The sequence below is a fragment of the Gavialis gangeticus genome, unplaced genomic scaffold, assembly GCF_001723915.1.
Source record: "Gavialis gangeticus isolate Ggan-Ray unplaced genomic scaffold, GavGan_comp1, whole genome shotgun sequence".
Classification (NCBI taxonomy): Eukaryota; Metazoa; Chordata; order Crocodylia; family Gavialidae; genus Gavialis; species Gavialis gangeticus.
The window spans coordinates 41,014,773-41,026,839 of record NW_017728992.1 but is presented as its reverse complement, the minus strand read 5'-3'; positions in this window follow the sequence as shown (position 1 = coordinate 41,026,839).

The window sequence follows — 12,067 nt, the reverse complement described above, 5'->3', positions numbered from 1 at the left end:
GGCTAGAGTCTGGAACCAGCTTCCAAGTGAGGTGGTGCAGGCTCCCACCCTGGGGGTTTTTAAGAGGAGGTTGGATGACCACCTTACTGGGGTCATTTGACCCCAGTGCTCTTCCTGCCATGGCAGGGGGTCGGACTAGATGATCTGCTCAGGTCCCTTCCGACCCTAGAAACTATGAAACTATGAAACTATGCATGACATTCATCCTTATATGTGGACTAAAGGCAAAGCCAAAAGGCTCATCATTTGCCATACAGTTCACTGGGCTGGCCCCAGCAGAGACAACAGCAAGTGTTGGGATCTTCCAAAAATGTATATGCAGATGAGGCACAGGGCAGCTTGGTCTAGCTCCACTTCCTGGAGAACAGGGTCACACTAATGTGACAGGCTGAGAGAGGAGGCAACAAAGAGTTTCTGAGTAAGCTGTCTGGGACCCTATTCAGTGATGTTTGCTATACATTTAAGGCAGGTTAAGAAACAACGCTCATTGGAAATGGGAAAGAAAGGAATAAGTCAGCTGTGGGACTGAAGAGGAAGTAGAAATGTATAAAATGTAGTGGCTCACCATGCCTTGAAAAAGAGTCACTGCTGAGTAGGATTGAGTGTAATGGGTAGTACCATATATCTTATTCAAATGGGCTGCACTAACCTATTTTTGTGGTAGGGTCCCATTAGTATGTTTGCTCCATATGTGTTTTATAGTCATGCTTAATCTTGGTTGCATTTAATCAATTTTGGTTTCCATTACTGAGTGTATACTATTTTTGGTAGTAGCTCAGTGATTTACAATATATTTAATGAGTATTCTGTGTATGTAAATATAAGACAAGGAGCCTTTCCCTGCATGGTGATTGGGGAGAAAAACTTCATCTTGTGTTCGAGTAAATGCTGTATAACAATCATTATGTTATATTTCTTATAATAATATACTGAGGTTCCAAGGATCAGGGCAAGTCAACTCACGTTGTAAAGCAAGCTTTTGCTTCAAAGTTGAGGTGATGGAACATTGTGCTTTTACTTGCGTAGGTAATGGATATGTTTCATGTTAAATCACTGCTCAAGTGCTCGGCCAGATCAGTACCTAGAGGAGATCAGAATCAAGCCTATTTTTGTAAATAAAATTGTTTATTTGAATGAATAATACAATTTTATCTCTGTCAGGCATTTAGAATAGTAAAACAGTAGCCATCACTGTATTAATTTACTTGACTCCTCAATCAGTCCAACCACAGAATCTCCCTACTGGGTGGGATGGATAATGAAGGTAGAAGAAGCTACTATGGATAGACAATGTAGCACTGAATTGAAGTTGTACTAAACATCTTTTTCCAGTTTTCATTAAACTTCTATTTTTTTCCCCGCAAAGGTATATATTTTTAAAAAGTCCTTTTCAAGCTTCTTAAATGCTGCTGCTTCTTATTCTGTGCTTCAAAGAGCAGCAGCCAAGCCATCCCTCTTTTCAACTTCAAACTGTGCTGCTCTGTTGGTCTAGCACAGCCAGGGTGCTTTGAACCTTGGAGAGAATCTAGTTCTCTTTTTGGATCCTTGAATAAGCCTTTTTAAAAGATCAGCAATTAGCATTTCCCTTCAGCCCAAACTACCTTTCCCTGCTTTTTAAAAGCCTGGCAGGCCTGGCAGAAATGCTTTTTATTCCCTCCCTCCTGGATCATTATGATCCCATTGTTTGGATTTTTAGACAGCCAGTGTGGTAACTGTGAAAATCTGCTTGTGTTACTGACTTTGTGTGGGGCAGGGATGAAATGATGTTAGGTTTCTTGGGAAGCTGCATTCTTTTGGTACTGGGTGTGTCTACACAAGATGTTTGACTGCATAGCAGACTAATTTGCTGCACAGTAAACTGTCATTGTCTAGACCTGCACAGCAATTAGGACTCAGCAGACCAATTTACTGTGCTGCTGGATAGTCCTGTCAGAAACAAGTGTTATCTGTCAGTGCAATAAATTACTGTGCTTAAATGCATGTGTAGATGGTGACATCAGGATTACTCTGGCTCAAACTGAGCTGGAGTATATTCAGTTGCATTCATTGTATGTGTACACATGCCCATTGAGTAAGAAATCAATGCAAAGAAAGGTGATGTTTTCATTTTGCTTTGTAGGCCAGGTTCCTAAATCTGATGTTCCTGCTTCTTGATGGCCTACCACTACTGTGCCAATGACAAATCTGAGTGTAGCCAAGACAAACTGTGAGCTGAAGCAAAGTTAAGCTCCCCTGGTGCTTTCCCTTCTACTCTTGGCATTTGCATGAGAACAGGCAGTGACTGGGCTTCAGCAGCTAGAATCTGAGTAAATTATTAGTTGAGGCCAAAGAGAATGCAGGTGAAAGGATGGAGAAAATAGGAAGTATACAGTACCCCTCCCTCTGAGTATTATTCATAAAGGCATCAATAGAGACAAGGCTGTGGTTGTAGGTAGAAATATTTCCTCCTGCAATATGATCCAACTTCTTTAAATGCTTTTAAAATTTTTCCTCTTATGCAGGCCCTCTTGCCATAGGAGTGTTGCTGTATCAACTCTGGTTGGTTCATCAAGGCTTCTTCTGAGACCAGGAGCAACACATGTTAGAAAATCAAATCCATGTTGAAGGTATTTAATTTTCAGCCCCTGAATCACAATAGGTGGGGAGAGGCTTAATAGTTGTCTTTCTTCCATGTCTATTTTCACATCTTTTTCTTTTCTCTCATTGCCTTTAAAAACTAGCCTTTCCTCTTAAATCTGAGAGCTTTTCTTCCCACTGAAAATCAGAGTGGTTTTGGCTAAACCTATAAGATGTAGGGATTTGATGGTGTTTTTAGATCTCATTTACTACCTCCCACCATGGATACTCTATAAAGAATCCCTAGTAACCCAGTACTAATACTTGTGGTCATTTTTATCCCTGGCTAGTAGCTGAACCCCTTGCCATTTCTGAGCAAGATTATGGTGTATTATGGGAAAGAAAGAAAAACAAGCTTCTCCATTAGGTCCATAAAAGGGAGCCACTACTTTTCAAGAAAATAAATGTCTGCCACAGGTCCTTTTTGAACATGAACAATAAGAATGAAGACTTGAGAATCAGCTTTGAGAACAAAACTTGCTAGAAAATCTCCCCATAATAAGTTTCCCTCCTCTTCAAAACATACAATACTGATCACCTGGCTCTTTGGGGAAAAATACTTAACTAGATAGAACAACAGAGGTAAGCCCCCTTCTCCCAACCTTCTCCTCAAAGCAAAGGGCCAGAGTCTGAGATCCTTGTCTAAGCAGTTTGTTACCCCATAAGAAACCCCACTGAGATCAATGCTTCTCAAAATGATATTGGTGTTTGAACATGGCCCAAAGAATTGAGGACAAAACAAGCCAACACAAAGTAAATGAGACTTGTAAAATGTGTGGGGAGAATAAAGGAGATCAGAATGTATCCCAGCGATTGGACATCTATAAAGGGAAAAAGTAAACCAGTAACATAATGCTTTCATTTTCCTTTAACTGCTCCTTTTCATCTGGATTGGTCTCAGGAACTAACTAAATATTTCCCACTGCATAAACACCTTGGTGTTTACAACACACTGTTTCAAGGCAGTAACTTGCCCAAATATCCTGCAGTAACAGGAAACACTTTTAACTATGAAAATTGGCTCAATAAAGTCTTTTTTTCCCGCTCCAGAAGCCTACAAAGGCTGAATTGAGACTTACTGCATCCTGTAGTAATGTGGATTTTGAGCTGTTGATAAATACAAGCAGGTTAACAGCTAATATCAAAGGTTTACCAGATTAAAGTCAAAGGAAGATGGGATTTCCAAGAGCTTTGGTAAACAAAAAGGCTGAGATCCACAATTGTCCTTAAAAGCTCTTTAATACAAGCCCCAGTAGGCTTAAATGAACAGAGGAATAAGCATGTACATGCTGCGTGGTAAACACAAAACTACTGGGTTGCTTACTCTAACTCAGTTAAGGGCTACATAAGGAAGGAGAGATAAGGCAAATGGGTTTGCACATAGAATAAAATATATAAAAAGTGGCAATTATATTTGTCATGGGGGAAGGTGGCAGAAAACATGACTATAGCCCAACTGACATAGCCGATTTTGCGAAATATGGGGCAATTATCAGTCACATTATTTTGAATCCGAAAAGTCACTGGGTACAGAGGATTCAGCAGAAAAGGGCTCAAGTTGGTAAGAAAAAGATATTAAACATGTTGTATTCCTGTAAGTGCTTTTATTTTGTCTGCTGGAAGGTCTTAAGACAGCTCCTGGGAACAAGCATATGATGAAATTTCAAAGGTATGGCAAGCAGGATAAGATTTATACATATTGTGGGGCAGATGTTTAGTCATATTTTGAGGGGCAAATTGGACCTGCTACCAGGATGGTCAGCTAAACAATAGCACATACCTACCACCTGCCTGTACTAGATTATAACTCTTCAGTAAAACATAGAATATGTCAAAGCTATTTACAAAGTAAATCATTTCATAAGCTTCATACCAATCTATCTTCATGCTGTCTGCGAGCTAAGCAGAAAGTGACACAATAACAAGCCACAAGGAATCAAGGTTTTTTATTATTATTTTGCCTTGTTCTGACCCATCATCCTACAATACTTTCTGAATGTGTAAATAAGAAAGTATATTAAACAAAAAGGATGTTAAAAGGAGGCAGTTTTCTCTGTGATTATTAAAAAAACAAAGTCATAGAAAGCATGTTTTTAAAAGGGGTGCTCTTGCAGATCATCCGATCTGTGTCCCTCTTCATCTACCTCCTCTCTCTGTGTGAGTAACTATGAACTTCATCCTTCTAATGCATCCTCCACATAGCCTGATTTAAGAAGGCTATCTTTTGTTTATGCATCAACAAGATGAGCTGTTGTTTTGGATGTTTGTGTACTTCTTAGTTGTATTCAACCAAAGGCAAAAAAAAAAGTGTGTACCACTTTAGTCAAACTAGTAGAGTTAAAATGTCATGAACCTCTTGTGTTGATTTGGTTAAACAAAGACAAAGGAGGTACCCAGAAGATAGGAGAGCAAGCTGTAACAGTATAAAGTATTTTCTGCTAATAAAGCATTGTACAGACTCTTATTTTGGTTCAGTATAATGATTGAATTAAAACAAACCAAACCAAAAATACTTATCCTGATACAATAAAATGTAGGTATAGCAGCTCACAGTGACAAACCCCGTTCCAGTATTACTCCCACAGTTACGTGTCAGAGTGCAGTGTTCAAATTCTGCCCTCAATTCTGCTTATGTAATAAATGCTTTTTGGGGTGATACATCAAACCAGGGATCTTCAGAGTTCAAAGTGTGAACTATGAAAGGGTAAATATAGGCATCTCATTTAATTGATCTAAGTGAATGTAGTTTGATCTAAACCTGTAGGGGTAGGGAGACTTGCAGTGCTTACGTTGAGCCAAAAATGGCACATGGAACCTAAACTGAGGTCACATCCTAGATGCACTAAGTCTAGATTGATAGGGGCAAACCAGTAGTTCAAACGTGTGCATTGTCAATTCAAGTTAGCCCGTCATCTTCCAGCATCCTAAACATGTTCTGGCACTTGGCCTGCCCTGGCTGCTCCAGTACAGAACCCAGAAAAGCCTGCCCCCAGGTTGTCTGAGTTGAGGAAGCCCTACCCCTCTTCGCAGCTCCCCTTCCAGCTGCAGACCACATGGGCACAGAGGCAGGAACTCTGTCCCCCTGCATATATCCCAGGTCCTTGGCACCAGAGACCCCAAGATATGCCCTTACACCCCTAAAATCCCATCATGAATCACCCCAAGGCCTACATGCAGACCACAATGAGGCCAGAAAAACATGAGGACTTAGGCACACCCTGACAGCCCTTGACCCTGACACACACACTGAGTCAGTAATCCTAAACCCTAAGACTCAGGTAAAGCCCCATGCACCTGGACCCCAGTACTCACACAGAGCCAGAAACTTCACATTCCAGGGCTCAGGTGAGCCTATCAAACCCCATATTTCAACAGCCATCCCCAGGCACCCTACAAAATAGATGCTAGCCACTGAGCATGGCTCTGGGGGCATAGCACTGTTCTCCATCATCTGGGGGAGGGTGGAATTCCAGAACACCCTGGCATCATGGTTGCTGCCACCCATCTGGTGAAGATGTGGGTGGAGCAAACCTGGTAATCAGTGCTCTGCAAGATGATGGAGAATAAGCCTGTGTGGTTTATGAACTCCTGGGTGTCTCGAGGTGGGCAGAGGATAGGGATATGGGTGTCATCCATAATCCCCATAGTTTGGGAAGCCCATCTGGTGGAAGCCAGAAACAATCTCTCACAGGATGACAAGCAGATGAAGCAGTTGCCCAATCAGCCCTGTTTTTGGATGAGCAGACAAACAGCCCAGATAGCCTCTCCAGCCATTGGCTTGCCTGCATTGAAGTGGTTGGTTACACAGTGGAGGCTGTTGGGGGTGGATAGGTTCTGAATGGTGATGACCACCTGCTTCTCTGGAATGTGGGGTCACTTGATGCTTGTGTCCTGGTGCTCCATGTAGGGGGCCATATGTATGATGTCCATGAAAGTGGTCTGGCACATCTGGAAGTTCTGGAGCCACTGTTTGTCATCCCAAGTGCCCAGGATGATCCACTTCCATCAGTTACCTTTGGCCCAAAATCACACCTTGACAGTCTGGAGGTGATACCAGAGCACCAAAAGGTCATGGCCTCCTGGATGGTTTTGTCCTTAGTCAGCCACATGAAAGTCACTAGCCAAGTCCAAGATGCTTGGCAGCCATAAAGTACAGTAAGTGATCCTACATAGGATGCCTAACTGCTGGCTTATGGGCATGAAGGCATGTGCCACTGCAACTGTCTGCCAGGCCATCTCCAGATAGGCATGTATAATGTCCCACAGCCTCCAACAAGAGTTATGCAGCATTACAAGCAAGATGTGCCACAGCTCCTGGTCTATGGGCTCGGGCACATGTGGTGAAGCACCATGACAGAGACACCATGACAGCCATCTGTCCCTGGCTCTGGCGCAAGATGCGGACAGAAGCCCGTTGCACCCCCATCAAGCCCCGGGGCCACCAGGACCCTCCAGCAGGATCCTGCAGACTCCAACTGTAACCCCCAGGACAGCTGAAAGAACCCCTAGCCCCCGAGAGCAGAGCGGCACCATCAGTGAGCCCTTCTGCACATGCACGCAGTTTAAAAAGGGCCTGCCTACGGCAAAAGTCACAGTCTGTCCCTGGCCCTGGTACAAAACACACGGGCAGAAGCCCGTTGTGCTCCTGTCGAGCCCCAGGACCCCAGGACCTCCCAGCAGGACCCTGTGGACCCCGACCCAGATCTCCAGTGCAGCCAGAGGTGGGGGGGGCCATGGTGAGGGAGGGATCTAGTCAGTTGTGGGGCAGCTGAAGGAGCCAAGGAGGGTAATGCCCTGTCCTCCGGCTCCTACTTTGCCCAGCCCCCAGGGAGCCATGTGACCAGAGCCTTGTGACAGGGCACGCAAACAGGCAGGCTTCTAGGCCTGGTGTATGAGTTAGTGTGGGAGTTCATGCAGGAGGGCAAGCAAGAGGGCACAAGGCTCTGCCAGTGAGCCCCCAAGGGAAGGTTGGCACAGTAGTAGCTGGACTACCACTGGTGCAATGTGGATGGGCACATGCCACACTCTGAGGATCCCCTTGGAGTTTGAGACCTCCCCCACTGGTACGTCTGAGGTCTGCACCCAGACAGAGCCTCTGGCTCTGGACTATGGGGGCTGCCTGGTATGATTCCAGGAACATGGGACTGGGAGCATGGCCACTTCCCCTTGCGAGGTTTACTCCACTTTAGAGTCTCTGAGGTGTCAGAGAGTGGAGCGCCAGACCACAGTTCAGAGACTGCATGCCATCAGGGATGGTGAGCAGGAGATCAATTCCTACTGCCAGGTCCTTCACCCCCATGAAGGCTGAGGGTAGACCAAGGTAACCTTCCAGGACAAGGGAGGACTTGAGGATCTCTGACACTATCCAGCCAGGGGGTTGGACCAAGGTCATCAACGGCCCCAAGGCCTGCTGCACCAGGGTCCCTCCCCTCTGGAGCTCTTCAACAGGTATGAACCTCTTGCAGTCCCAGTAGAGCCTGCAGAGCTGCCAGCTCCTGCAGGCAAGGGAGGAACACTAACAACTACCATCCCTACTCTCCCTAAGACAAAATGCAGAGTGGTCATTGTGGGAGACTCCATCCTGAGGGGGACTGAGGGAGCAATCTGCCACCCTGACCCCTTAGCCCAGGAGATCTTCTGCTTCCTGATGGCCTGTATCTGGAACATAGCTGAGAATCCCAAAGCTTATCCAGCACTCCGACCACTACCGTATGCTCCTTATCCATGTGGGCAAAAATGACACAATTCAGAGCAATCCCAGCTGGGTCATGAGTGGCTACAGGACTCTGGGAGCTGGGCTTAGGGGGCTGGCAGAACAAGTGGTCTTATCCTCAATCCTCTCAGTTATGGGTCATGGGCTGCAGAGGGAGAGATGAACTGAGGTAGTCAACTGAAGACTGTGGCACTGATGTCATCACGATCACAGTCCACTCTTGGGTGAGAGAGGCAGTGGTTTGCTGGAAAGAGCAAAGAGTAAGCCTCCACCTTACCTCATTGGGGAGGAAGATCTTTTCAGCCAGAATGGCTGACCTGCTCGACTGGGCTTTAAACTAAGCCTGCCGGGGGATGGGTGGACAGTCACCAAAGCAAGCCCACTAGGCAACTACTGCAAAACCAGCACATTAGGGCACTCAAAGGAATCCACTCCTACCCTGGCCCTGGAATAGTGTCCTCCTGGGAGTGCAGGGAAGCCTAGGGCTTCCAAAGGGACACTTACATATCTGTACACCAATGCCAGGAGCTTGGGGAACAAACAGGAGGAACTAGTCCTCCTGCTAAACAAGAATGACTACAATCTCATAGGGATAATGGAGACCTGGTGGTTCTCCACCTATGACTGGGCCACAAGTATAGACAGCTATAGCCTGTACAAAAGAGATTGTGCAGAAAAAAGGGGTGAGGGTGTAGCTCTCTATTCAAGGAAAGCTATGCACCCCTGCAAACTGACATTGGCACCCATGGAAGATGACTGGAGAACCTCTGGGTTAAAATACATGGGGAACATTGCAAAGGGGACACAATGGTAGAAGTCTACTACAGACCTCCTAATCAGGAACAAGAGCTTAACCAGGAATTCACCAGAGAACTGTCTGAGGCTTCATGCTCTTGGTGGGAGACTTCAACTACCCAGACATCTCATCAGAAGAGCACTCAGACAAATCCAAACAGTCACAAAGCTTCCTCATGTGTGTGGATGAGCTCTACCAGACTCAAGAAGTCTGGGAACCAACAACAGTTAAAGCACTGCTGGACCTGGTACTGGCCAAAGGGGATGATCTAGTCAGTGAACTAAGAATCGAAGGAAAGCTGGGAGACAGTGACCATGAGCTGATCTCTTTTACTATTCATCGCAAAGCTGGCAAGTCAGTCAGCAATGCAGAAGTCCTCGACTTCAGGAAAGCTGATTTTGATAAGTCAAGGCCCTAAGGGGCCATGACTCAACAGGGAGGGGAGTCCAAGATGAGTGGTTGCTCCTGAAGGGAGCGATCTTGAAAGCACAAGGGATATCCATCCCATCTCAGAGGAAAGGTAGCAAAAGGGCACAGCAACCCCCTTGGCTTATCAGGGAACTCATGGACCCCCTATGTCTAAAAAGAGAGGCTTATAAATGATAGAAGACAGGAATCACCACTAAGGAGGAGTATTCTGCACTGGTCTGGACCTGAAGGAAGTGAACCAGGAACACCAAGGCTACTACCAAACTCCACCTGGCCACATGTATCAAGGACAATAAGAAGTCCTTTTTCAGATATGTGGGGAAGAAAAGCAAGGGCAACATTGGTCCCTTGCTAAACCAAATGGGACGACTGACAACCGACACCCAGGAAAAAGCCAGCCTGCTTAATGCGTAATTTGTGTAATTTTTTCACCAGCCCAAAGTGACCGCCTTGCCTAACATGATGCGGGATGACCAGGGTGAGAGTAAATTTATATCCAACATTGGTGTAGACAATGGTAAAGGGACACCTTGAGAGACTGGACACCTTCAAGTCAGCTAGTCCGGACAGATTGTACCCCAGAGTACTTAAGGAGCTGGCAGGCATCATAGCTCAGCCACTGACAAGGATATTTGAGATGCTCATGGTGCTTAGGTGAAGTACCCAAAGATTGGGAGAAGACCAATGCAGTGCCTATCTTCAAGAAGGAGGGAAGTAGATCCAGGGAACTACAGGCCAATCAGCTTGGCTTCAATCTCTGGAAAGATTTTGGAAAAAACTATCAAAGAGACCATTCTTGACAAGCTAGCTGATGGAAATATCCTAAGAGACAGCCAGTACAGGTTTGTTGTGGGTAGGTCTTTCCTGACCAATCTCATTTCCTTCTATAACCAGGTGACATATCACCTGGAAAAGGGAGAAAAGATTGACGTCATATATCTGGACTTTAAAAAAGCCTTTGATCTAGTGTCCCAAGATCTCCTCATAGAAAAATTGGCCAACGGCGGCCTCGGCTATATCACAGTCCAATGGCTGGGGAAATGGCTCCAAGATTGGACCCAGAGAGTGGTAGTCAATGGAAGTTAATCATTATGGCACTCCGTGACCAGTGGTGTCCCCCAAGGCTCTTTCCTTCAACCTGTACTCTTTAACATCTTTATTAACGATGTGGACACTGGTGTCAGAAGTGGACTGGCCAAGTTCTCTGATGACACTGAACTTTGGGGTAGAGCTTCTACATCTGAGGATAGGCTGGTGATCCAGGCTGACCTTGATAGGTTTAGAAAGCGGGTGGGTAACAACCTGATGACATTCAATATGGAAACATGCAAGGTCTCCACCTCAGGGAAAAAACCCCCCGCATCATGCTTATCGGCTTGGCAGTGCTATGCTCTCTAGCATCATGGCCAAAAGGGACTTGAGGGTCATGGTTGACCACAAGATGAACACGAGCCACCAATGCGATGTTGCAGCTGGTAAAGCGAACAAAACTTTGGCTTGCATCTATAGATGTTTCTCATGAAAATCTCAGGATGTCATCCTCCCACTGTACTCAGCCTTGGTGAGGCTGCAGTTGGAGTACTACATCCAATTCTGGGCTCCACAATTCAAGAAGGATGTGGAGAAGCTTGAGAGAGTCTAGAGGAGAGCCACACACGTGATCAGAGGACAAGAGAACAGGCCTTATGATGAGAGGCTGAGAGCCATGGGACTCTTTGGCTTGGAAAAGCGCAGGCTCAGGGGTGACTTGGTGACTGCTTATAAGTATATGAGGTGTGCCTCAGGATCTGGGGGATCACCTGTTCACCAAAGCACCCCAAGGGATGAGAAGATTACTTTACGTTACTATTCCACGGCCTGGAATAGACTCCCTCCAGAAGTGGTGCAAGCACTCATCTGGACTCTTAAGAAACATTTGGACGTTTATCTTACTGGGATCTTTTGACCCTAGCTGACTTCCTGCGTCTAGGGCAGGGGGCTGGATTCAATGATCTTCCGAGATCCCTTCCAGCCCTACTGTCTATGAAATCTATGAAACAGACACACATTCATTCCAAGTTTCTTCTGAAAGCCTCTGGGCAGAAAAGGAGGGAGGAGCCACTATGGCAGGAAGGGACTCCCCAGGGTCATGGTTCTTTGTGGCAGCCAGCCAATCTGGGTTGGCCCAGGCACTTGGCTGTGCTCAACAATCTCTAGCAGCCCATGGAACTCACAGGGCATGCTGGGATAGATGCACAGGGGCTCCCTGTATGCAGGCCCTTGCCACCATAGGCAGACTGCATGCCTCCTCCCTTCAGGGGCATGCTGCTCTCCTGATTTAAACTTAGATGACTCAGAGTAAACTGCATACTTTAGAGCAGTTCTAATCCATGCTTTGTGAATGTGTGTACACACCCAAAGAGAGAAAGCTCTGGAGCTGGGCACTTAAATAACTCCTGTCTTCTGAGTCACAGAAAAGGGAGATTTGTAATACGAACTCATCAGTTACACTTTCACAACCACTTTCACAAGAT